The sequence below is a fragment of the Protopterus annectens genome, chromosome 2.part1, assembly GCF_019279795.1.
Source record: "Protopterus annectens isolate FY-2018-M chromosome 2.part1, PAN1.0, whole genome shotgun sequence".
NCBI lineage: Eukaryota > Metazoa > Chordata > Ceratodontiformes > Protopteridae > Protopterus > Protopterus annectens.
The window spans coordinates 44,024,886-44,052,547 of NC_056729.1; positions in this window are offsets into that span (position 1 = coordinate 44,024,886).

Below are 27,662 nucleotides of genomic sequence, written 5' to 3' on the forward strand. Positions count from 1 at the left end.
TGTTTGGGCAAATTTTTATTGAGAGCTTACATGAAGGTGGGTGTGTGGTTTGTGTTTTTATGTGAAAGCAGTGCTGGTGTGTGTTCTGGAGTGCTATGTGTTTCATGTGATGTGGTGCAAGCGTTGACCTTCTCCTCTTGACCAGCTATTCCGGTTTTGGCTGGAGAGTGCGTTGCTTCCAATTTGGATATAAAAAGTGTTGTGAGGTAAGAGGAGAGAGTTGTCAGTGTACATGAGGCAGTTGCTACATTGCCTCAGGATGCCCAAGTTCACCAGGTTAATAGGAGAAAGCACAGGGAACAGACCTTTTTACATACCTGGAGGGGTGGGCATTAATAATAAGTATTGAAGCTGTTTCCATTTAGAAAGTTTAGTGTTGGTAGCTCTTTTGTGTGCTACAATAATTGCTACAAGAAGTCTGGTAAAGTGCTAGACTAATAAGCTAGTAAACATGCATGAAAGGAGCAAACTAGCAGATCTAAGGGAAAAATTGAAGAGCAGACTTTGGCACTGCTCAGAAACTTACAAACAGTCCTGGATACAGCAAATCTGTATCTGGACTAGACTAGTTACAGGAAGGGTTGGAAATAAGTGCAAATGTGAGCTTTTAAACTAGAAGGTAGAAAGAGATGGAAAAACTGCCCAAACACCCAATAAATTACAATTTCTGAGTCAGAAACCACTCTTCCTGTGGTAGATAGGCTACCTAGTGCTTACCGCGACCACTGATAAGCTAGAATGCTTTCCTCCAACACAGAAAGGCTTGGGGGGCTAAGAAGCTTACAAAGAGTCCTGGATACAGCAAATCTGTATCTGGTCTATACTAGTTATAGGAAAGGCAGGAAACAAGCTTAGAATTTGTTTTTGTATAGTGGAAATGGAGAAAGGAGGAGGAGAAGATAATTCAAGGTTAAAAAACTAAGTGGGTTGGCCTTCTCAAATGTTCTCTTTTTATTAGATAAAATGACCTAATGACACTACACTGGGGGGAGTGTCCCAGATCAAATTTATAGTAGGGGTGGGCAACTGCAAAGCCAACAGCTATAAGAACAAGATACCAAAAGGGAGGGGAGATCTTGAGAAGAGAGGGAAGTGAGGGGCATTGTGGGAGTATCTGGAGGAGTGCAACCTTTGGGGAAAGTCTTGAAACTGCCAAGTTAGTGCCATCTATGGTGATCAGTCCTTCAGTTTGAAGTGGACAGACTGCATAATGTAAGATATAAAGGTTGATAAAAGCTTAAAATATGATTCTTCTTAACATTCTGCTGTGCACAATTAAGTGCACAGAAAGAAGTAGAAGGATAAGGTCAATTTTAAAGCATGCTTGGCTGCACGTCCACTAGTAGTGCTCCCAGATCAGATTCCCTTATATATGAGTAAACATATAAAATATGTAAGATAATGAAGATTATCCATCAATGAGATGGTAAGGAGGCACAAATCTCTATTCCTTAGGAGAAAAATGCAAGTAATATAGATCATAAAAGATTAAAAATCAAAGATGGGTTTCGAGCATAAATTAAAACACTTCTGACCTTACAGCTCACACAATAATATTAATAACAATCATTATGTGAAGGAGCATGTTTAGCATTCCACACACTCAGCACAAGAACTGTATCCAGCAATGCCATCATACAAATCAAATGCATGTGCTAGCATTACTACATCCTTGGACAATACTTGTAATACAAGCTTTTAAGGTGGACAGAATACTATCCTTCCACAGCATATAATAGCATTACAATATGTCTGTGTGGTACTTGGATTATAGGCATTTAAGGTAGATAGCATACTATCCTAACTCACGCAGCATGTACTAGCATTACTATATCTCTGGGCAACATTTCAAATCAAAGCTTTTAAGGTGGCTAGAATACTGCCCTTATTTATTTAACATTTGTTTACTGGGAAAGTCCAACTTGGAACAAAGCCAATTTTCAGTGGAGGCTTGGAGAGAAATGCTCCAGATGCATGTCTTTGTAAAGTGGAAGGATACAGGAGAAAACCCACACAAATGCAGGGAGGGCATGCAGACTCCACACAGAAGACACTCGAGCCGAGAATCAAACCGGAGAACCTCTTGCTGTGAGGCAACAATGCCACTGCTGCACCACTGTGCCATCCAGGAACCTTACTCCACAGCATGTAGTAACATTACAATACTTCTGTACAGTTCTTAGACTACAAGCTTTTAAAGTAGAAAGAAATCTGCTCTTACTCATACAACATATAACAACATTGCAATACCTCTGTGTAGTTCTTAGACTACAAGCTTTAATACTGTCCGTACTTACAGAAGTATGACAGCAAGTGTGTACTATATCAGTTGGCTGCGATTAACACTTGTAGCAAGAATTTAACACCTAAGGATATCAGCAAATGCACTGATGTACACAACCCATTACTGCCTTGGTCTAACTGATTAAAAACATCACCAAAACCCTTAGCCCAGGCTGAGGATTTAAAGTGTTTAAGTTAGTAAACATATCATATCAAGCTTAGAGAGTACAGTTCTCCATATAGAGCACTACACAAAATCATTGCTCTACCTCCCAGCTGGAACCCTGGGAATAACTTCATTAAAGTGATGAAATCTAAGCTTAAGGCTAGTGAGGGCAGGACTAACCTTGAGCTTGAGAAAAAGCTTAAACTATGATTCTCCCTAACATTCTACTTGTGCTACATCTCTTCTAGTCTTAGAAGTTCCTTGAGGGAAACAGAAATACAAGAGAAATCACAGAAATGGGAAGTATAACACATCTTAGTCAGCTAGTGATAACATCGCTTATGCAACCCAAATAGAACAGGAATGAGCTGCTCTTGGACTGTCTGACATCTGCGGGACAAATACTAAGTACACCTTCCAAAACGAGAAGGCTGAAAGAGTTTCTGGTGTTTCCAGACAAATTTGAAAAGGAAACATAACAGTAAACATTATTTTATGATTGCCGTTTTTTTCCTCAGCACCCACATGGGCAGCTGACAGCCTCATACTTCCTATGATTTTTATATGATCCCCTCCCACAGAAAATGTGGAGGAGGATATTAACACAATGGAAGGGACTATTTCTCAGCTGTAATTGTTACTGAATGATTTCTCTGAGGTTTTAAGAAAAGTTCAAATCCTGCCACAATATATTCAGTATTCTTAATATGTAGAATATCAAACAAATATTAGTTATTCTAGGGTATGTGATAACCAAAATTTACAATAAAACATGTAATATTCATAAACGTGCACACTGATTGAATAGACCAATCAGGCCCATAGTAAATCTGAAGTTCCCTGTGGAAAGAAGTCTAGCTACAAGAATCTTTGCTCTGTAAAACAAAGACTGTAGACTTCAAAATTAAGGTACCTGTTCTTCCACACACTACTTAAAATGTTAATTTAAGGAGCAAAATACAAGTTAAAAAAGCATGACTATCAATGCTGTCAACGTTCCTGGAAATAAGATTGCACTATACTATTACTGTTAAAAAAGTCTTCTGTTTAAGAGCTGCATCTCTCTTAAATAAAATAGTTTTTATTTTAAACAGAGAAAGATAGCAGCTTCAATGATAAGCAGCTGTTCCAAAAATAAGTATCACAGCAGCTGGCTGCAATGAACCATTCATAAATAATTAAAAAGAAATGAAAGCCATAATTCAACTTTCTCCATACCCACATGCTGATCATATGCTCAAATCAGCGTTTGTCTTCCACACAACAGTAAAATCACGGAGGAATACTAAAGTGCTTTACACAAAAATGTTACTTAGGAAAGTTGCGTAATTTCTTTCTTAAATAATGTCATTGGGTATTACCAATACTCCACTCATGATTGTGGGTATCACACAATGTGTTTGTATTTGATTACTCAGGCATTGCCCTCATGATCAAAGCACTCCAACCATGGGTAAATGTTATTAAACCCATACCCACTCATGGTTTACTGCAAAAGTAAGAAATGACCTGTGGGAATAGTTAGTGGTTTGCTATTTAGTACATAAATCACATTAAACAAGCACACATGTATATAGCTGTCTATGTATTTTGGTCTTCAGATTGGGTATCAAAAGAAAAGATCAAGTCCTGGATTTTCCTCAAGATACTAATTCAGTTTCATTTATACTGTTTAACAACTAAGAAGTAATACAGTAAAGTAAATAATAAAATAAATAAATAAATACATTAAGCATGCATATGTAAGTCAGTTAGGCAGAACAATAAATTAATTAAAAGCCAGATTAATGCGTCTTAAGGCGATCATTGAAGTTGCTGAGCACTGGGGCTTTCTTGAACCACCACAGAGTAAGCTCCAAAGTATTAGAGCCTGAAAGGTAAAATAATAAGTCCAAAAGGATTTGGGCTGTGGCTTCGCAACCATTAACAGCCCCTACATAACACAGCAGAGATCAAACTGGCAGCCAGCCAAGGCTCCAGAGAACTGATATATTATAGCAACAATGCTAAGTACTTCTTGGAAACTGGGCAGAGAAGTTTGCATGAACTGAAAACAGTCAAAATAATATCTAAGAAGCCCAAGGTATACTGAAAGATATGATAAAGTCACTCCCTATCCCTAGGCGCCATCTTTAAACTCGCCCGTTCTGGCTGCTGTGCATCCTCGGCTGTGAGTGTGTATCCTCTGTAAGTAGAGATTGCGTTTATGTGAGCTACTGCATTTTTTTGTTAGATTGCCTCTGAACTCCATTGACTATCGCATTCCTGCTGTGTTGAATTGTTTTGCCTTGTCCTGCAGTCGACAGACGAGTCTCCTGCCTTTATCCTTTAACTAGTTTTGCCTCGTCCTGTTGTCGACAAACAAGTATATTACATTACCACAGTTTACATTGTTGCTTCCACTGTTTTTACTTTAAGATGAAGGTTGTTATGTGTAATTACTGACTTTCTGTTAGTGACTTTAATACTGAAGGCTGCTATGTGTAATTACTAACTCTTTGATAGCGTCTGCCTTCCCAGGTATGCGCTATCTCATTTGCTTGGTTTTTTTCTTTTCCCACTATCACGAAGGCTGCAATGATTTCCTTATAATTTAGCGACTGCCCCGTCAGTTAATCGCTAGCTTTATTTTCTAATCTGTTTTACCAAGGCTGTAAAGATAACTTGTTGATGCTTGATAGCAACTGCCTTCCCAGGTAAGCGCTATCTTGGTTGGTGCTTATCTTATTTTATATCGAAGGCTGTAAAGATAACTTGTAAATTCTTGATAGCGAGTGCCTTCCCAGGCAAGCGCTATCTTGGTTGGAGCCTATCTTAGCTTATTTTCATTCAAATTGCTACAAGATATACTGCTAATAGGTTTTGATAGCGACTGCCTTCCCAGGGAAACGCTATCTTTTAACTTAACTAAACATAGTGTTAGCGTCTCAAGCATGTGCTATCTTTTTGTTTTACCAGCTAAGGTCTCCATACTGTGTTAGGGGTGCATTTAGTATTCAATTTACCACTACTGTAGGAACTAGATTAACGCTCTATCTTTAAATGATGTCTTAATTAGTAGCATGTGCTACTTTTAATTTTCCTGACGACAGCTTTTTACAGGCAATTGTGCTTCCATCCACGTGTTCTGTGAATTGCTGCTGTGAGGCACAGTGTATCTGACCTTGCCCTGCCCTTATGTCTTATTCTACTAGATGAATCTGTAAATGTTTATGATATATCTAGTTGTAGCAAAGTAATTTGCTTATGTTGTGCTCTGTTTTTTCTTTATATATACTGCATTCCAAATATTGTTTTTTATGCTACCTATGTGCTCTGATATTTTTGCTGTTACATGTATTCTTCCTTATCCCTCCTGCTAATAACTGTAGCTCTGTGCAGTGTTATAGTCCTACCCACCAGCTACCTCCTTACTTTAAGCATTAGCAGAATATAAAGTGTAAATTAGCCTGCTACTAATGAACATTGTTTCTCACTCTGTCTTTTTCTGTCCTCCAGCTTTCTTGCCCTGAATCTTTCCCCCTGTGTCTTTGCCTGGGTGGATACTGGACCTTACTAAGCTGAACTTCCTATTGCCAAAGCAATACTCCCTGCTGCTTCAACTCCCTCTTGAGGAAAAGTGTACCTAGAGACTCTAAAACAGAACTCAAGAAAGTATGTACATCTGCTAAACCAGAACTACTCTACTCTGCTAACTGTAGTAATACATTCCCTGTCAGGAATGCCAGCAGCCTAACCCCTCATCTCTTTTCCCCTGTCCTCCATACCTCACTCAGCTCTCTGTTCTGTTGCTCTCCCCTTCCACCTATCTTATCAGCCTAGTATGCCCTGGTGAGCCTTTGCATTGTGCATAGTCCACTACAGGGCACCCCTTTTTCCTTTGAATTGAGACTAAATGCTACTTAAAACTCTCCATTGAATTAGAAATTTAAAACTACAAATTTAAAATAAAACTAACAAACTTATTTTAAAAACTGTCGCCTTCTGCTTCACAGCTCACACATCTCTGTCCCTCTCTTTTCACCTAATACCTTAGCCCACTCTTCCAACCTTAGCTAGGCCACCTCCACTTACCCTTCTATTACTTACACTTTACAAACACTGCTCTACTGATAGTCTCTCGTACCTCTTCTGCTCTCTGGGCATACCTGCTCCGTTCGCCCCGCGGGCTCACTCCACTCCCATACCCTGCCCCCAATTCCCACCTGCCCCCAGTACATCTACATTTATTCCTCCTAATACCACACCCACTGCCACACTACTCCAATCAGTATCCCACTTCCAAAACACACCCTCTTTTTTCCCCGCCAAAACCAACTTACAGTCATCTCCCCATCATTATCTTACATAACCAGTCCCATTATATTCCCACACCCAAACCTCACCCCCTCCAATCTAATACAACTCCCCATACACTACTACCTAGATAACATCTAGTTCCTATATACATACTATCTCCTATATACCTTACTTCTCTAGTTTAATACTACTACTCTATTAAATTCTTTCCCATCATGCTCTCTAAACACTCCTTCCTCTTCCTTTCACTATTACTACTCCTTACCTTATCCTCTTTCTACCATCTTTCCCAGCCCACAATTTCCATCCACTTCCAACCCTTTCACACAACTAATCCTCACAACTCACCTTTCTCACACTCATACCCTTTTATCTCCCCACATTTATACCCCTCCAATAACCTCCTTCTTTTTCGACACAAACTTATCTACTACCACGCTAACTCTATCACCATAACTACTAGCAAAACCCTCCAATTCACAAAAGAACCCAATCTCATCTCCTTGCTAACTACTCACCTAAACTATTCCATACTACATCTGATTAGCACTCTCATATCTGGAGACATCCATCCTAATCCAGGCCCCACCACTACAACCACCATAAATAAATCTCTATTATTCACTTCCTTAAACTCCCAAAGTGTAGTAAACAAAGTCCCAAACCTTCATGCTTGGCTCACACACAATAAACCTGACATCCTCACTATTTCTGAAACCTGGCTAAAACCACACATTAAAGACTCTGAAATAGTCCCTCCAATCTACTCCATCATAAGAAAAGACAGAGCTCACAAAAAAGGTGGAGGAGTAGCCCTTCTATATTCTTCCTCCCTAGTAGTTTCTCCCTACAACAAACCTATCCCACACTTTAACAATGCCAAACTTCTCCTTACCCTACTACAAATCAATGATTATAAACACATATGTATAGCTTTCCTTTATATCCCCCCAGGGGATAATATCTCCACTCTCGAACTTATCCTTTCCTGGCTATCCAGTAACATTAGTAACGAAACCATAATCCTAGGAGATGTAAACATTAACTGGGCCCTTATCCAGTCTCCTACAAACCCCATTAACATCAACCTCTACAATTTCTCACAACTCATCACTTTGATAACTCACCCAGCCAAAAACCCCTCCAATGGGAGTATATTGGATTGGATTCTAGTCTCCCATCCTCACTATTTCACCAACAGTGGCACTCTTCCTGACCCACTTGGTGACCACATACCCACCTTTACCCACCGGCTTCCCACTATCCTTCAACGAACCCATAACTATATTACTATCCGCGACCAAAAAAACTTCAACCCAATAACCTTTTCTAACTCACTACAAGCAGTTAATTGGAATTGTTTAATAACACTACCTCTAGACAATGCAGTCTCATACTTCAACTCAACATTCTTGAAATTACTAGATTCCCAAGCTCCCTTACGGACAAAGAGAATAAAAACTAAATCAGCCCCATGGCTCTCCAAAAGTACTCTTGCTACCATGAGACAGAGAGACAAAGTCTGGGCATGCTACCAAAAACATAAGACAACTCCACTCCTTAACGAATATAAAATGCTCCGAAATAAAGTAAAAAAACTCATTACTTATGATCGTCAAAACTATTTCTCTACACTCCAAAACCATAACAAAAACAACCCTCAAAAATTCTGGAAAGGGATCTCTACTCTCCTCCACCCCAGCAAACCAGATACTCCTACCCCAGACCCAAATTCTACAGAACTTGATTTAGCCACCCAATTTAATTCTTTCTTTATTGACTCTATTTCTAAATTGACCTCCTCATTCTCCAACTCCTCCCTATCATCCAATACCCCCTCACCCACCCCCACTGTCTCTACTTCTTCACCCTACTCCCCACCCACTAACTCCACTACCCCCTCTTCTACACAAATTCTATCCTCATCACCACCACCCCATAATTCCCCCCCCCCCGACTGCACTCACTTCTCTCTAAACCCCATACCTACATCTACTATTAAGAAACTCCTTCAGAAATTGAAACCATGTACCAATGCTCCTGACAATATCCCTTCTTACTTTCTCAGTATAGCTGCTGAAACTCTTGCCTACCCCATTAGCATCTTAATTAACCGCTCTCTACAAGAATGCATAGTTCCCCAAATTTGGAAACAAGCCTTTTTTATACCACTACACAAAGGTGGTAACAATAATAACATTACTAATTTCCGTCCCATAGCCATCCTGTCCCCCATTTCAAAAATCCTTGAAAAATGTGTGCAACTTCAACTCCTACCCCACCTCCTAGACAACAATCTTATAACTCCCACACAGCATGGTTTCAGACCTAATCATAGCACTATGACTGCCCTCCTCTCCTTCCTTGAAATTGTAAATAAAGCCCGTGACTCGGGACAAATTGTTTCCACCTTACTCCTTGACCTTTCCAAAGCCTTCGATACTATCTCACACAGCCTGCTCTTAACTAAACTCTCCAAACTCTACCTATCCTCCTCCTCTTTGGACTGGTTCTCTAGTTATCTATCTAACAGATATCAAGCTGTAAAATGGAAAAAAGCCACTTCCTGTTTCCTTAGTACCCCTACAGGAGTTCCTCAAGGCTCCATACTGGGTCCTCTTCTCTTCAATATTTTTATTAATGACTTCCACAAATCAATCCTTTTCTCTAGCATCATCCAATATGCAGATGATTCAACTATCATCTGCTCTGCCTCTTCTATCACTACACTACAAAAACTTACTCAAGATGCCTTCTCTTCCACAGAGCAATGGATGCTAAGCAATCATCTAGCTCTCAATGCTACCAAGACCAAACTAATGCTATTCATTCCTTCCAAAGTCACTCCTCCTGACATGAATACATTCTTAATTACTAATCAAAACAACTCACCTCTCGAAATAGTGTCAGAGACCAAACTACTTGGGGTCCAAATTGACAACCAACTTAAATTTAACTCCCACCTGCAAACAAACATCAAAAAAACGCATCAAAAACTTGGCATGCTTTATAGACAGAATGCCTACCTCACATCTACCACTAAAATCACTCTCTCTACTTCCTTCCTTATCCCCTGCCTTCTCTATGGCGCCCCACTACTAACTAATCTTCAGTCCTTGTTAAAAAAACAGCTTACCTCCTGCTATAACAAAATTGCAAAATTTGCCACCAGCCATAGGTCTTCCGTTCACCACTGTCTCTCCCTCCATAAACTAAAATGGCTAGAACTTCCCAATCATCTAACTTACACTCAACTAACTCTAGCCCATAAGCTTATTCTAAACCCCTCCCTCTGTCCCTCCCTTTCCTCTGCCTTTAAAATGCACCTACCTAACAGAGTTCTAAGGTCTAATAATCAAAATCTGCTAGAAATGCATAAACCTACTCATCCCCCAGGCAAAAACCTTCTTTCCTTCAGCCTCGCTCGCCTCTGGAACTCCCTACCACCAAGCATCCGCACCACCTCTAACCACTCTACCTTCAAAAAGTCTCTTTTCTTACACCTAGCATCACAGTGGGAATGCTCTTGCTCCCACCCCACATAATTAACTCTACTTAATGTCCTTCAATATCATATCCTACTTTATTTAGCTACTATGCTTGTTCTCTAATCCTCATTAATGTTTTCATTTGTTCTATTACTAGCATGTTTCTTCTCATTGTATTAACTGTTATGACTGCTATTCTATATCTGATTAGTTTTACTTTTATTCTGCCTACATTGTATTAACAACTCTCTGTACCTAGATTGTCACTGTCAAATGTTGAATGTACATTTTGATTTCTTTTTGGAGCTTTTCTCCCCAGGACTCCATTGAAAATGGGTTCTTTATGGCCCAATGGACTATCCTGGTAAACCAACTGCAATAAATAAATAAATAAATAAATAATCCAGGAGTGGCAAACAAGGGCATGCACAACCACAACCAAGGACACAAATTCTGAATAACACAGAATTCACAGAGAGGAACTGACACCGCAGTAAGACTGAAGCTATCATTGTGCCATATCTCCTTTATAAATGGAATGCCATACTCTTTCAGCAAGTCAGAAGCAATAGACACCTTACTAGGGACACAGGTAACAGTACTAAATAGTGTACAGAGTCAAGGACCAAGGGAGAAAATGTCTCCTGTACCTGTACAGAGATTTTTACCAGGAATAGCCGGCACATCCTGAATAACCAAATGATGATATGCAACAGTGGTACGTTTCATCCTGTAGCTGCACATATACTAATATTGTGCCCCCCCCCCCCCCCCCGGGAGGAATCACTTGTTTCTAACAAGGCGGTGCCTCTGACTATGGAAATATGTTCGGGAAGAAATTCTCATCTGAGGAGGGGAGATGAGCCAGAAATAGATCTCTATCAACAGACATCATTAGACAAACAAGAATAATAAGTAAAAATATGTAAAAATAAAAAATGACAGGATAACAGGTCAAGAACAAACAAGTGAAGCATGGAGAGATGAGTTCATATACCGAAGAAGATAAACTAGTGAACAAGTTAAAGCAGAGTGTTACTTAAAAGTCTGCATCTTGGTAAATGAGTAAGCAGAACACTTGGAAATGAGAGCGTATTTATTTATTTCTTTTAATTTATTTGTCTATGTTTACCGGGAAAGAATGTTTGAGTAATATCCATTTTCAGTGGAGGCCCACAGAGAGCTTATATTGCATTGCACTAATTTCCAGTCAAACACAGAGTTATACAAAATGCAGATCACAAGATGTATATATACAAATATACAATATAAACACTGCACTGATAAACATACTTAAAAAGTCTGCTATGACATGGTAAATGGGGAGTAGCACTACAATATTGTAAATGTGAAAAATAAATGAGGTGTGAACATAAACGTAATAAGGCCAGTTAGTAAAACAGTTGCAATGCACAATGATGCAAGCTGTGAAAGATAAGATGACACAAAGAGCCAAAAACAGTAAATCAAAAGCTAAACTAGTATGTGCTACAGCATCCAAGAAGAAAGCCCTGATCATTACCCAAACAACCCAGGCTAGGAGTCTGAGGAACTGGCAGGGGATAATGTACATGCCCATCTTGAAGAGGGAGGGCAAACACACATCTTTTCTCTGGTGTAGATCAGAGATAAAACTGAACAGTGTTGCCTGAAGATAGGTGGAGTGTCCTACTGATATCAGCCCTTTGTGGAAGTGAGGGGCAGTTCAGCTGTAATAACCACTGCATGTCCCACCCACTGGGTGTTGCCAGTGATATGGGTGGGGAAGTAAACTGAGAAAATGCTTCGATGGCAGCAGTGGGATACTGTCCTTGGATGCCCCAGTCTCTTAAATGGACCAGTCTTATTTAGGAGCTAATCTGGAGACGTCAGGAGGTATAGGCAGACCTGATAATTAAGGAGAGGCAGTGGGTTCAGCTAATGGTCAGCAACACTGGAAGAAAGAAAAGTGCTCAGAAAAAAATTGAGAACCAAGCCAAATGACAATAAGAAGCATAAAGAAAAATGAGCTAGCTAGAGGCAAATAACACACTCTAGCAACTAAAGATGAGGTGTAAGTTGAAACAAAATCAAAGGCTATCCAGTACTTGGAGGGGGAGAACAAACTTTAAATAGGTTAATGAAATATAGTTCAAGGTGACTTTCAGCTACTGAAAAATAAGATCTCATGCTCAATAAAAAACATACAGAGATACCTCCTCACAGATGATGAAGTCCAAGCCATTCAAAGTAAAATGGATGCCACAGTGGCATGCAAAGAGTAAATATTATCACACTAAGGCAAGTATGGGTGAGAGGGAACATAAGACTAAACAAGAACTGTTTAAATGTTAAATCCAAAAAGCAGGACCTGGCACAAACAAATATAAATTAATCCAAGTAAAAAGGTTGTTCTGGAAGTCGAGAGTGCTGGTTGTATATTTCAGGTCGTGGTCAGCTAGCTGATAAGAAGGTGAAAAACTTCCCTGTCAAGGAGAGAAGAACAGCTGTTTCAGGCATCCAAAAATTTCATATATAAGATATGGAAATAGAAGATGAAGTCAGACAAGCTAAGGTGCCTGTGGTGCACTTCCTTTGTGGAATAGTTATGCAACGATGAGATCATGGGTTTTTACAAAAATGATGTTTAATGCCAATGTAGCAGTTTATAATTTCATGGTTCCAGGATGTGCTGTGTCTCTCTCCATTACTCTTAATCTTCAAACACACACACGTGCACAATCGCACATGTGCACATACGCACACATGCACACACTCACACACACACACACACACACACACACACACACACACACACACACACACACACACACACACACACACACACCATTCTCACCAAATGCACAGATTGCATCTGTTTAATTTCTAAGTCACAGTTACTGACTTTCCCTGTCTGGACCATCTGACAAGTGCTACCTGTAAATTTCTGAAAGCACAGCTACCCAGCCAAGCAAAACAGTGTGTTCAGGTGCTGGGTTAAGTCCTTTTCACTCTTTCAGAAACAAAAAATGGTGAATTCAGGTATCTAGCAAATGTTTTGTCTAACTAAAGGATTCAACTGCTCATCACATTTTGTGAAGAACATTTTAACCAGTCTTCTTCCACCACTAACTGTGCAGTGTTAATGTTATCTTTAAAAGGAACTGAGTTACTCAGATTCACAATACTACATACGGCTCAAATGACATATTTAATTTAGTGGAATACCTCAGCTCTGAATTTCACAAACCTTTAGTTATAATGTCCATTTATACACCCACAAGATAAAATTAACTTTTTCATTAAAATTCTCAAATAATCATTTAATTTAATAATCATCATTTAATTTTAGTAGGTGACTGGAACCTTACATTAGGTTCTTCCTCTTGGACATATATATGGTTCAAGTTGTACATCTCATAGCTCTCAACTGTACAGATTTTTGCAGAATGTCCAGATTTGTGCCTCATATTTTTGGTCTGCTTTTCATAAAATTGTGGTTTTCTGGCAAATTAGTGGTAAATCATTAAAGACTGAAATTAGAAAATAATGACAGATATTTGAGTTTCAGACTTCATACCCTTAAGATAATTCATGCTAATGCCCAACCTGTTATTCTATCAACTTTCTATGTTTGTAAGAACAATATTTAAAAATTGTCCCTATTTGTAGGCCTTTGTCCCACATTTATTTACGTCTTTGTCTAGATTTCCTATTCTAAGAGGTTGAGAGGCATGACCTCTCCCAAAAAATAACCTTGACATTTTGGAAAAATAACAGAAGCATATGATCTTTTTGAACCTTATAAAGTTAAACTTCCTTCTAAAAGAAACATAACTGTCTATTCCCAATCCCCTAAGTTGTGGTTATACACAGATTTTACTTATTTTCTAAATGAAAGGGTTGTTTTAATTTAGATCTGAAAATAAATCATGAATAATTCTCATATCACTGTCTTATTATAGTACATTTCAAATGTGAGTGCATGCTCTGGCCAGGATCTCCAAGCTGACAGGGTTATTGTCACTGCTGAGCTGGAACTCAGGAATTGAATGTTATTTTATCTGCAGGATCATATTTCTTTTGACATTAAGATGTCTCAGTTTAAAAATCTGTTATTACATGATGAATGATCAGCTAACCCTCAGATATAATGACAAAAAGAATAGCTGACTCCAACTTATGGGAGCACCATATTCAACAGTATGACTGTGATCTTCAGGGTAGTTTTGGAACTTTAAAAGAATCTCCATGGACAACTTTCAAGTAGATCCAGAAGTGATCCATGTTCAAATTCATCATATTTTGAATATAAAATTTAAGTAAAATACGTGAATGGGTGTACCTTTGTTGAAGGTTGTGCATCAGGGCTGGCAACTCGGCGCTTAAAAATCCACTGCCAATCATTAGAGGACCGGAGTTCCGCTGTGGCAACCCCTAACCGAGAAAAGCCGAAAGACACAACAACAACTTTGAATAGAGAAATGTTCCTTCTAAATTACTTGCCAATATTTTAACATGAACCCATTCTAATAACAGTATCCATCTCTATTCAAGATTGTGGAGCACTTTACCAAGTCTTTAAATATTCTAGATGTTTTTATTCAACCTATCATACCATTTATTCTAAATTAAACCTCAAGAAAAGACACTGATTAGCACGTCATTACTTATTATTAAAGTCATTGAGGGGATATAGCCCTTTGATCCAGATGCAATGAGCTTGACTGGGGCCTCAGGTTCTAGAGGTTATGCAGGGAGGATGAGAGTAAGTGGTTACTTCTAGCTCACACTGGGAGGGGGGGGTTGCATTTTTTCTCACTGGCTAATCACTTTCATTTAAGGTGAGTCTTACACATTACTGAAATGGCCAGGAAAAGGGATGGTGGTAGCAATAGCTCTTACAGTATGTTGGTGGAAGCATATGCATGCAAGTGGAAGGGCACCCTTCAATGACACGGATTCTCATATCAGCACCCAAGGGTGGGGTTATGGCCTCATCATGAATGCTGTCATTACCTGGATGCCAAAAGAGGCACAATTGACATCTATTGCTGCTAGAATGATGGCTGCCAGCTCCACTGGTCACCCTATGCTTCTGTACTGGGCAGTACTCTGCTTGTATATTCTGGAGTCTAGCTTGCAGGATTTTAAGCACTACATTGCGAGCTTGTGCAGGAAGAGCAACTGTTCAATAATTTGAGTACTTTCTATCGCTACCTTTTTTCAGATTGGAATCTAAATTGTACTTTTCTAATGTAATTGTTTGTTTTCCACATTTGCTAGTAAACTATGAGCAACATTGTACAACATTATTTTGAAGGACGTTCTTCTTAGTTCTTCTTGCTATTCTCAAGAGCACTGCATTCTTTTCAGCATATTTTCTCTACCACCATTGACTTCTCCTCACCTTCTTTCCTAGGGCAGTTCTAAACTCTCCCCAGACAGTCATATTGTTACCCTAAGTTTCTTAGCCTCTTCAGAAATTAATTTTGCCTTATCAGTCTTCATTCTCTTTGGATTATTTCTGTTGCCACCTCCTGGACACCACCCTAAAGTTCTAGCCATCACTTGTAGGTACTGTATATACTGGATCTAATCTTTTACATCTGCCCTTCACCTCCACTATATATTCTCATGGAATATGTCAAGATGACCTGAAGTGTGGCTTTTCCTGTTTTATTTAATTGGATTGAAAACATTGCAATACAGAGCTGATGATCTCAGAGGCAGTCAACTCCAGATCTTGCTTTTGTTTTCTGTATAGAACTCTTCCATCTCTGACTGAAAAGTAAATAGTCAATATGATCTTGATAAGGTCCATCTAGTGATAGCTATGTATACATAAATATATCTCTTAAGCTGTTTAAAAAGAATGTTTGCTATTAACAGTGAATTATTTTAACAGACTTCTACTAGTCAATGCTCTGCTTCATTTTGAACACCAAGGTCAAACTTGACCATTACTCTGGATGTTGACTACCAACTACAGCATTTCAGTTATTTATGATGAACTTTTATCTTTCATGGTGCTATATCCAGAAGGATGTACTTCTAAACATCGAAGTACACAAATCTTGAATGGGTAACGTGCAATCCTGAAAGACTGAAAGCCAAAACATTGAAAAAAACAAAACACTTATGTTTTTTGCAAGGGGTCAAGAACCCCTGCACCCCCACATCCCCTGCTAATTATATATACCATCTCTAAGATCACTCTACAGTGGGGAAAGGGCAAATTCTACAATCTCCACTGTGTACAATCTTGCATGGACTTAAAACTGGTAGAAGTAATCAAATGCATTTCAATCACTTCTGCCAGTGTTAAACATGTTCAAGATTATGAATGTTTGATTATAAGGAGTGTTTCCATCCAGAAGATGCTACAAATCTCCATAAAACTCGACCTGCTCCTCTTCAGTATCTGTACTTGGAACACAAACTTGTATCACTGTAATATTAAAAGGCTACCTTGCAGTTTCACTGACATAATCAGTCCTGTTTAATCCTTTGTCCTACCGACCTGTCTTAACCTTATATCTTGACATAAGTCATACCTACAAATAGTACTAGCTATGTTCAAAGCCTAGGTTTTGTTGTCAAGATGTAACAAATTTGTACATTCTTATGTATACTGCATTTTGTTTACTTTATACTTTATTGATTATTGTAATGTGTGCATGAAAATTTACTGTTACTCATGGAGCTTTTCTCCCTGGGCCTCTGTTGAAAAAGGACCTGTGTCCAGGCGAACTTTCCGGGTAAACAAATGTTAAATAAATAATGCTATTATGCTATTAAGTTTGGGGTAGTAACCAAGCACTGATTTGGATGCTCTTTGGGGTGGTATTTTATAAAACATGGTTGTAATGGGATACAAATTTTCCTGAAACAAGAAAAGATAAATAATTGTAGACATCATATCACTGGCAATCTGAAAATAGTAACAGTGCAGAAAGAATAGCTACCCCCCCGCCATGAGTTGATCCTGAAAACTCTTACACTGGCTAGCTGAAAAAAAAAAGAGAGATCTCAAACCTATCTAATCTAAACAGACTGACTAAGGTACTTGCAAGTTTTACCCTCAGGTTTGAAGAACAGTCAGGAGCATTCAGTCATCAGACACTACACTGATCTTCCCAGAATTAACCAAGGTAGCTTATTAAATATATAAAAAGTAAGGAGAAAGCTACATCACAGTTTGCAAGTCCTATCAATAAATCTAATCAAGGTCACTTCTAGCTATCATAACTTCAGTTCTAGAATTACACTGGAAAGCTTTAGCTATATGAATCAGAAATAACGAAGAAGTAATTCAGTTCAAATAGCAGAGCAGTGGTTAACTTGACCAATACAAATAGAACTGCACCATTATACAATGCCTACCCTAAAAACGTGCACGCTGATTGGCCAGCCCAACCAGCGTGCCCGTTGTAAATCCCTCAATATTCTAACGGAAAAAGGTCCGGTCGCCCGGACTTTTTCCGTTAGTATAAAACACTGTCTCGCTATGTTAAAAGAGTTTAACATAGCGAGACAGCTTTAAAAAAGCAACGGAGATCTCCGTTGCTTTTTTTAAAGCTGTCTCGCTATGTTAAACTCCTTTAACATAGCGACACAATGTAAAAGCAACGGAGATCTTGCGATCTCCGTTGCTTTAAACTTGTCTCGCTGTGTTAAATGAGTTTAACATGGCGAGACAGCTTAAAATAAGCAACGGAGATCTCCGTTGCTTATTTTAAAGCTGTCTCGCTATGTTAAACCCATTTAACATAGCGAGACAATAAACAACGGAGAACTTGCGTTCTCCGTTGCTTTGCCAACTCTGATGTACTGCGTAGGCATCGCAGTACATCAGAACTGCCGCGGAACACCAGACAGGTGCGGAAGGGCAGCAAAGAGGCATTATACAATGCCATTATTTAAGAAAAGTAATTATTTCTTTTCTTAAATAATGGCATTAATAACAATAACCACTTCTGGGTGTGGGTAATGCTGGATTTACCCACGGTTGTCTTTGTTTGGTCCCTCGGGACCAAACCACGCCAACCGTGGGTAAATCCAGCATTACCCACACCCAGGCGTGGGTTATTGCTATAATAATCTATGTTATAAATACACAGTACTTGTTAAGTGGTAGTTGTTAAGGGATCAGTAAAACATGGCATGCAATTCTCATTGATAAATGTTCCTCACAGGAGCATATACCCATCAAAATTAGTTCAATAACAAACAGTTATAATAGAAAATGAAAATCATGAAAATAAAGAAAGAAGAAATGAAACCAAGCTCAAGTGTGTCTGACTCATATGAGGAGATAAATTCAAATGCAGATGGCTGAATGGTGAGCACCATATGAATACTCCAAATGTGACCTATCTTCAGATTTCTGAGAGATGGGAAAGGACCCATTGAGAAATCAATCATATGTACATGAAGAGCTATCCAGAGTTCCTGGAAATTGTATCATATTTAGAAAGGGCAAATTACAACAAAACAGCTACAGTACCCACCAGTGGCAGCTGGTGACTTCAAATTAAAGGAGGGCTGCAGGAGACAGCTGAATGGGTGGTGCCAATGGGAAGGGGTGTGGCCAACCAGAAAGGGTGGAGCTATGCTCAAAACCAGAACAACTGGAACTTTAATTAAATATGCTGCCCTGGGTGCCAAACAGTCATTATGAGAGCCCAATCAAGACAAAATGAAGTCTAGAAGAAAAAAATATTCCAATGCATTGACTACATGACAACTTACGTAATATCCAGATGGAAACAGGTTGTGAGGCATGAAAAAATAAATTACTTTTTAAATACATTACTGGAATGCCAGTCAAAATCAAGTATAAAAAACAAACAGCACTCAACTCAAACCACTACTCCTTGCACTTTAGTTCTAATTATAATTTATATTCAGCTTTACAAAATTACCAAGTAACATGCTGAAAGTAGCAATCTCTGTGATACCCCCAACTTGTAAAAATGTTTCTTATCCAAAAAAGACCTGCTGCCTGACACAACTATCTACTTGTTTCATGGGGAAGACATGATCAAAGCAAAAAATGAACAGCAAACAAGAAACAAGCTCAAGATAAATTGCTTAAAGGATTCCTGCACAAGTTATGGACCACATATGATAGATTGGCATTCTGTTTATTTTACGGGTAAGCCTGCAAAGATGACTGCAAGTCTCCAACAAAAGATGACTGTAAGTCTCCAATAAATGTAATGAGCTTCTGAAAATACTGTAATCCTGTCCTTCTATTACAAATACTGTCATATGCATTTCAATACCCAAGGCTTATACATTATCTAGTTATGTAAATATTCTCTGCATGGCAACAACGAAAAGGCTTTCAATGCTGGTAATTCTTTAACAGTATGCTTATTAAAGCTTACTTGCATCTTACAATCTCTGACATGCTTGCCTGATGCTCATTAAATCATTGCTACTTAAACAGAGCAACAGGGCACTGTGACAGCATGCATTTCCTGAATAATAAGAAGCATAAATCAACAGTATAGAAATCTGACAAAAAAACAGAACATTCTGCAAAATCAAGGACAGATGAAAAGCCACAGTCGTACTCGTGGTCTACCTTGGATGGGGGAATACTCTGCACACTTACACTGAATAACTGCTCCTTGCCTTCCTTGGACACATCCAGAGCCACTACAATGGGGAGTGGGGTGCAACAAGTATGGCATAATTTGAAATATCTCCGGCTGACAGTGATGGCTCTGACACTCATACCTCTCAACTTCAGAGCAAGAAATCTGGACAAAGCCATACATAGAACTAGAAGTGGGACACAGACCCAAAAATAAGGACAATTTTTAAATATTGCTCTTATTAACTTAGATAATAGAACAGTAGTAAATCTTGCATTAGTACAAATTTTCTGAAGGGTATAAAATCTGAAACTCAAATGTCTGCCATTATTTTCTAACTTCAATCTTTAATGACTGGCCACTAATTTGCCAGAAAACCACAATTTTATGAAAAACAGACCAAAAATGTGATGCAAAAATATAAAGTTGCCACACATTACAGCTGGGAACCTGTCAAAAAAGGGACACCTTTTTAATATTAACACTGTTAACTTGAGCAGCTAACAAAATAAGGGCATCTACATGCATTTCTGAAATAAAAGTAATCTATAACTCTGATCATTACAGTTATATATAACTGTAAGCCCTCCACATTTTTTTTCCAAAATTGCCATTTTAGAGGAGGGATTATTAGGGGAGAGCACCATTTTGAGCCAAAATTGGGGACAATCGAGAGGTTTGGATATTCCTAATTCTACAAAGTGATTTGCATGTACCTCTCAACCTCTTAATGCAGGAAATCTGGACAAGGCCAAATATATTGGGGGAACATACAAACACTACTAAAAATTGCTCTTGTATAAACTTAAGACAGTTGATAGAATAACAGGTTTTGCATTCGCATGCATTTTTCTGAAGGTTATGACGTCTGAAACTCAATGTCTGTCATTTAGTGACTTCATTCCTAAATGATTTGCTAGAAAACCACAAATTTTATGAGGAACAAATGAAAAATAAGAAGCAAATAGCTATTCATTCTGCAAAAATATGGACAACTAAGAGGTATAGTTTAACCGGGGCTGTCTGAGTTTGCTACCCCTCACAATATCATCGTCGAATGGAGCCTCCCCCCTGCAGCCATTCCAATGTCCCATTCCTTGGTTATTTTCCCCCATTTACCATAAACACTGTAATGTGCATACTGCTTTACTTGTGCGATGATTTAGATTTCATTTGAAAGTTTTATTTTGCATTTTACACACAAACCCTAATAGATATCTGTTAAACAAAGCAATGCAGTCTTGCAATGAAAATAGACTTAGCATTAAAATTTCTCGGCCCTTGAAACTCAAATGCATTGAAACAGCATTGAAACCCACATTCCAAGAAAATACATTTTGCCAGTGGCAGATAAAGATTAACTCTGGGCTGTTGTCAAAATTATAGACCCCTTGAACATGAAACATACACATGCTCTTTGATACACCTTCCTGACTGTATTACATTATATTCCTTGTACAATACAGTAAAGTTGTTAGAGGGCATTTTAAATTTATTGTTTTGAACAATTTTCCAGTAAACAATGAAACAAAATGCATGCACCAATGACAAAACTGCCCAATTCATAACATTTCCATCATAAAACGTCTACTCAACCTTCTATAGTCCACCAGTATCAGTAAATATGCACAATCTCTGAAGTAGTAAAATCCACATTAAAGAAATCTGTAACTAATAAAGAAGTTGCTGCTAGCAAACAACTTTATATGTCATTGTTTCATCTACAAATAAAGTGCCTGTTGCCCTTGAAGAATAAATTGCCTATGTTGCATGCATTAAAAAAATGATAAGCTAGTAATACCGCAATAGGGAATGGATAGCAAACTAACAGGTTCATAGTTACTAGGTATCTTTGCCAAAAAGGACTGCAGCATCCACCCCCTTTACAACACAGTACAGTATCAGCAATGCATCTATTTACGGTGGGAGTAGAACCCACAGCCTTTTGAATCAAAAGCAAGTACATTGCCTGTTGTGCTATTAACAATGCAAGAAAACTTAGCATAAGCAGGAGTAAACTTTTGCTCCTTTGCAGCTCGCAGCTCCTTATAAAATCTACTCGACACTCAGCTGTATCTCTGAACTTTGCAGCACAAGATATCTGGAAGAAGCCAAAATTTATTGGGGGGGACGACAAAAGGCCAAAAACAGGGACACATTTTAAACATTTCTTGTATAATGTTGGAAAGTTGCTAGAATAAAATGCTGTGTTACCACCATACATTTCACTGCCACGTCTTGAACCCAGGGAACCCTGTGCAAAACAATCAGAGAAACATACCACTATGCCAAATCAGCTGAAACAGAGGAAGACAAACTTAAATGGCTATTATTTAGTGAATTCAGTTCTCACCATAGCTGTCGACCTCTTAGCAAAACACACCTGAAAAAAGCCAATAATGTGGGAATACAGCTGCCAAACATATTCAGTGAATTCAGTTCTCACCATAGCTCTCAACCTTAGCACAAAATACCTGGACATGGCCAATAATGGGGGAATACAGTCCCAAAAATATGGGAAAATTTCAAATATCCATGTTATAAACTTAGACAATTGCTAGAATAAAAGGTTTTGTTTTACCATGTACTTTCTGAAGAATATGAAGTCTGAAATTCAAATGCCTGTTATTTTTAAACATTTGTTAACTAGGAAACTAGTCTGACTTGGAACAAAACAAAGCCAAATTGCAACAGAGCAGGGAGAAACACTCCAGACATCTTTGTAAGGGATGGGAGGACATGCAGACTCCACACAGAAGGCACCCCAGCTAATAATCAAACCAGAGAACCTGTAGCTGTCAGGCAACAATGCTACCAGTGCACCACTGCACTACAAACTTTTGCAATGAAATATGAAGATACAAAAAACACAGATTTTTTGACGAACAGAACAAATATGAGGCAAAAATCTGCAATTTTTTACAAATAGTGGTGGGTAGGGAATTCAGCTCCTTGCCTCTTGCATCCAAGGTACAGGGTTCAAGCCTGAGTATTTCTACCCACCACTATGTGTTAACAAGGGCATTACACACACACACACACACACAGAGACACACACACACACACACACACACACACACACACACACACACACACACACACACACACACACACACACACACACACACACTTTGAACAGGATATGTCCACTAAGATTACATCAGAACCATGAGATGTGATATTTCCACTAACGGAGCTGCCTTGCCAATCAACACACACACACCTTACCTGTAAATGGGTCCGGAAAGCAAACCAGGTCCAACTCCATTGTCCTGAAGCAGCAAAACCCACGCTCGACATAATGCTTCCCTGCAGAGCTCCCGAACTCAACTTACCTCACTCCTGATTGGTCCTGTCTGCAGCTCAAGCAGTCCGGAGCTCCTCTCTTCTGTGCGGTCATCTATCGCATGGCATCTTGGGCATCTGCAGGGCAAAAAATACCTTCTCTGCATCTGGACTGCTAACTGAGGCATTCAGAGTTTGCAGAGATTCCTGGGCATCTGCGGGGCAGTCTGCGCATGCGCGGTAGTTCCGGTACTCGGTAAAAAAGAAAAACAATTTTTTTAAAGTTTATGGTTCATGTTAAGTATTTCTTTTATTTCTAGGTGGGAGGGCTGCAGTCCAGCAGACTGACAGCACAAGCCGCCCCTGGTACCCACTTAAAAAGCAGGTCATTGGCACTAAAGATAATATATGAAAATTAAAAATTCAACCCTGGATTTAGCCATCATGTCTCTGACAGACAGAGGCAGATAGTAGCTATGCCCAAACTAATGTAACCACCCCCCCCCCACACGTAACCTCTAGAAACTTCCTAACATACTCTAGCAAAATAAAATGCCAGTAATACATAGGGTTACAATTGGTTTGAGTAGTATGGTTAGGCTTACAAATGCCCTGGTGGTCATTACCTTTGAACCTATGAACAGTTTATGATTATTAGTATTAGATTAGTAGTATTATTGGCATTTTATTGTTAAAAAAGTTTAAAGTTCAGTTATTTGGAGGTTTGTTGTGTGTCAGAAAAATATGTATTAATGTGGGTATTAGTAATATGCTTAGTGCATTTAGAGCTTGAAAAGGGTTAACACATTTATTCTATTTCATACTGCATAAATCTGTACAAACTGCAGATGCTTTCTGACCTTGTATTATTAGCTAAAATCTTGCTTGTGCCTTGGAAATTTACTGAGAAGCAGATGATTTCTGCTTATGTTAGGAAAATAATGAACAGAACAATGCTACTCATATGAAGCTTAGTCAAGAAGTTCCGTTTGTGCTGTGAGAAAATACACAGCTGTAGAAGCTATAGATAATTAGGACAAAGCCTGTTTGAAAATATGAACTGCAATCAGCATTTGCTTGTATCTGAATTAGAAGAGTACCTTGAAATGTAACACTGTACAATGGAAGCTTGTAAACGAAGTAGAGCCCACCAAGGCCAGGTTGTTTTTCTCAAAAGTTTCTCACAAATCTAGTCATGTCAGCAGAAAATCTGAGTAACGTCTGCTGTAGAACAATACTGAAAGTTGTGTTTGATTACGTCAGCCATAGAAGGCCATGTCTTGTAAAACAGTATAAGAATAAACATGCTTCCTGTTAGTAGTTAGACAAATCCTTGTATTTGCATGTTTTTGTCTCCTTGCGGCAAGTAAATAAATATACCTTAACTGAACCTTATGAGTATTGGTTTTTGAAGTTTTTTCCTTTGACAGATTGGTCCTTTGGACCAGAAACCCTCACTTCACCTCGGATCAGACAGGCCAGGTGGCTTGAAACCATACGGGGAAGAAACTACATCGGTTCTTCTTAGTTGAAAAACCCTCCGACTGAATTGTCGTACAAAAGAGGCCAGCCACTTTCTGATCTGCGACTGAAGGATGGGTTTACTCGAACCAGGTGATCAATCACGAAGGCTCAGGTAAGGTGAATCTACTTTTTTCTGTTTTAGATCAGGGACTAGATTTGTATTTATTTTGTTAAGACTTTGTTTATACAAGTCAGGGACAAAAAGATTACTGTCTTGTCATAGATTAGGGAAATAGAGCAGGTAGGCAGTCATTCTGAGGAGACTATAAAAAATCTGTGGTACCACGTTAAAAATAAGGAGTTACGTAACGATTAAGAGGGTAGAACAAAATGGGTAATAATTGTACAAAAAGATCCCAAAATCCGCCGTTAACCGAAGACGCGAAATACATGCAGTCACAGCGTGCTGATAATATTAAATACTACACAGAATGGGTTAATAAGTATGAATTTGATGGTAAACTAGAAAAATCCTCGCTTGTCAAACTTGTCAAACAGCTTAAAACCAATTCTAGAGGTCGAGTAAAAAAGCAACGTCAATTAGGAATTCCTCAGGCACACAGGTGGATTGAGGAAGTAAACCGAAGGGAACAAAAGAGTAATAATTCAAAAGCAATGTTTTTAGATAAGGAGGACAATAACTTAGTAATAGCGTCAGCCTCTCCACCTCCCTTACCAAAATATGAGGCAAGTGAACAAGTTAGTCCACCCCTGCGATATCCTGCTGTCGCTGTAAGTAGAGACACTACAAAAGTGAAACCGTTTATTAGAGATCCCGTCGAGACCAGGTCTTGAACACGGGCAGAAAACTCAAAAGGGGACATTGAGTTATATCAAATGGGTAGAAATTCACGATTTATGAATGAAGAAGAAATATGCCCACTTATAGAAGTACCTAATCCACAGGCAGGGCAAGAAGGTCAGAACCCGACTATTCTAGTGTATCGACCCTGGACTCCGGAAGACATCCGGAAAGCCACTGAGGGAATTCCCCATCCAAAAGTTAACTTTAGAAAGTTCTTAGAAGATTTACAAGGAATGAGGCTAAGTTATAATTTAAACGGAGAAGAGGTAGAAAAAGTAGTCAGACAAATTGTGGGACCAGATTGGCACATGATTAGTGGCAACTGGAATCCCCATGAAGTTGCGCTCAGACCCCTCCCACATAGCAGCGCAGAATTCGACAACAGAGTGAAAGGTCTTACAGACCGAATCTCTGAGAAATGGAAGCCTAGGGCAGACTGGACTTGCATTAATCAATGCATCCAACAGGAAGGTGAAGCTATTGACAGATATTATGCCAGACTATTAGAATGTTTTAATAACCATTGTGGAATGCAGGTTCCTGAAGATCAGACACATGATTCCCCATATGAGCAGCAGTTAAAGAATGCATTTTTGAAAGGCAGTATTGCACCCATAAGCAGCTTTATTACAAAGCACATGGTAGATCATCGTACAAGCTGGTTACAGTCATTACTTGAATATGCTAGGCATGCCAAAAGGCATTTTAATAGCAAAAAGAAAAAGAAAGCCCAAGTATTTTCTGTGGAAGATGGAGCAGAAGTATATGTAGTACAGTCCGGGAAAAAGGGCAAGAGAAATGCCCAGGGAAACAAACAATCTGATCAGTGATCAGAGGACTTTGAAGGGTGAAAGAAAAGGGGTGAATGTTTTAAATGCGGTAAAAAGGGACACTTGGCAAGGGACTGCAAGAAAAACAAGAAAGCAACCACGGAAGATAAGGAGGGTGATAGTCAGGAATCACTAGAAGGGGATAGCAGAGAAGGGACAAATGAGAATGTAATAAAGGGAGTAGAGAATGTGACAGAAGAAATAGAGGAAGTGCAGGAAGTCATGGATAGTGAAGAAAATGAAATATTAGATTTGGCTTTATTGAGCTTAGAGCTCTATTTAGCAGACACAAAACCAGAAGTTACACTCCTGGTAGAAGGGAGGGAAGTCAGATTCTTGTGTGACTCAGGGGCATCACGGACCCTGATACATCCCTCCAAACTGCCAGAGAACTCAGAGTCACCTGATTACATATTAGTGAAAGCAGCTAATGGACAGCTGTATCGGGAGCCCCTATCCCATAATATTGTGATAACTGATCCTGTTTCAGGATTGACCCAGAAAAGCAAAATTGTTGTTTCTGCAAAATGCCCAGTAAACCTCTTGGGCAGAGACCTTATGCAGCTATTTGGTATAGCAGTAGTTCCGACTATGCAGGGTATGGAAGCACAGTGACAAATTGATACCTTTGCAGTACAAACGGAGGGTAAAATGTTTTATTGGTACAGCCAGGACTTGGTTACAACTGGTCCAGGGGCAGTGACCGAAGAGTTGATGAACGTAGCCATCAGCAAGTTCCCCTCCCTTGACATTGATAAACAACATTTGTTGCACTGTACTCTGTATTATTGTAATACACCAGGACCTGATAAGGAATATGAGCAAGAATTGTATAGAAATCATGCAAACAGATCGATATTACGTAATCTGTACTATGACACAGAAAGGAACAGTATAGCCAGCTGTTCATTGCCCCAGGAGTTCTTTGCACTTTATAAATCTAATCGATTATCACATGTTAGCTTAACTAAGGACAAGAATGTGAAATGGGTAGACTTAGGAGAGAAAGTCACGAGATGGGAAAAACAGACAGAGTTAGAACTGTCAGAACAGGGAATACAAATACAGAAGCTGAATTGGATAACTCAGACCCACCCAGCTGTACACTTGCAGTCTAGCAAGGACAGCTGATTAGCACTCCTATGGAAGGAGGAAGAGAATGCCTTACAGAATATACCAGAAACTCTCTGGTCAACAGGAAAATCAGATGTAGGACTTATTCGTACAGCGGGACCAGTTACTACTACACCAAAGTCAGCATTTAGACCACAAAAAAGACAGTATCCCTTAAGAAAAGATGCAGAGGTAGGAATCAAACCTATTATAGCAGCTTTACTTAAGGAAGGGGTGCTGGTGGAATCTCCTGATTCACCATGTAACACACCCTTATTTCCT